This window comes from Somniosus microcephalus, chromosome 5 (assembly GCF_052327205.1).
Source record: "Somniosus microcephalus isolate GS21.2 chromosome 5, FLI_Smic_1.0, whole genome shotgun sequence".
NCBI classification, from domain to species: domain Eukaryota; kingdom Metazoa; phylum Chordata; class Chondrichthyes; order Squaliformes; family Somniosidae; genus Somniosus; species Somniosus microcephalus.
The window spans coordinates 262,022,209-262,023,291 of NC_140991.1; the positions used below are offsets into that span (position 1 = coordinate 262,022,209).

The 1,083-nt window shown below is 48.7% G+C and overlaps 1 pseudogene; it reads right to left on the reverse strand.

The window, feature by feature from the left end:
- Window positions 1-358: 358 nt before the first annotated feature.
- Window positions 359-655, reverse strand: LOC147117694 (large ribosomal subunit protein eL33 pseudogene; annotated as a pseudogene).
- Between the last annotated feature and the right edge of the window lie 428 nt (window positions 656-1,083).

Genomic DNA, 1,083 nt, shown 5'->3' on the forward strand with positions numbered 1-1,083 from the left:
CAGATCCTAAAAAGGATGGTTTGTGAGTCTCGTTGGCTGAGCTGCGGATTCATCGCAATATTTCCCAAACAAGCCAACCGGAAGGATTCACTGAGTGAGATTGCTACGTAGATGCTCTTTTGGGCAATTAACGTTCTGAGTGTGTCTTCCGAAGAAAATGGTCACCGTCATTGCATTAAGTCTCTGAGAGGCTTCCGGGAACGCCATTTTAAACAGTAGAGCTGACAGAAGTCATCGGTGATGTCTCATCTCAGCATTACGTTCAAATCTGTGCCTTGCGGTGCTAAAGGAACTGGAAGTTAACTAAGCAGATGAGGAAACATTTGTTATTTATTGTCAATTGACGTGCAGCTATGCTTCAAATCCTTGATGGGTACAGCTTTGCACGAATCCTGTGCCCCCTAGCCCTGGTAGGCAGGTTACTGCTGGACTTGGCACGGACCATGCCACTGTTTCAATGAGCACGAGTCTTGTGTGGTTTACCACCAGGAGTGACAGTGCTGTTCTTAGCTTTGTAGACGTAGGCACCTCTCGTGCCCAGGTAAAGGTCTGTTTTAGCGCGGCAAGAAACTCCCTCAATCTGCAGGAGAGCAGTGTGCTCTCTTTGGTTGCGAAAGCCTCGTTTATAGCCAGTAAATGCAGTTTTGCAGAACATATGGATATTACAAGTCCTGATATCAGTAATGAAACAGTAGAAGGAATAGTAACCTGCTTTCGGTAGGTTTTCTTTCACTGTTTCTGTCGGAAGGCTATTCGCTCGGCTCTTGTCAGGTCGTTAAAATCAGAGTGCAGGTTTTCGACCTTCTGTAGCTTAAAACCTGTTTCTAGCACGTGCTCTATGGAGAGGAATCGCTTCCGGACCCTTGTGCTGATGGACCAGAGAAAGGGTGGGACAGACCGGGTCGTCATCGCGGTCGGTGGGGGGAAACTGCTGGAAGGGCGGCAACGCTGCTTGTCATTTCTGTTGACTTAGTGAAACTACTGCCAAGAAGGCGGCACGCTTCTCTTACTCGCCAGCAAGTATGATAGGTAACACAACCAGCAGGCCGACGGGCTGGTGCGTCATCGGCGGGGAATGAGTCT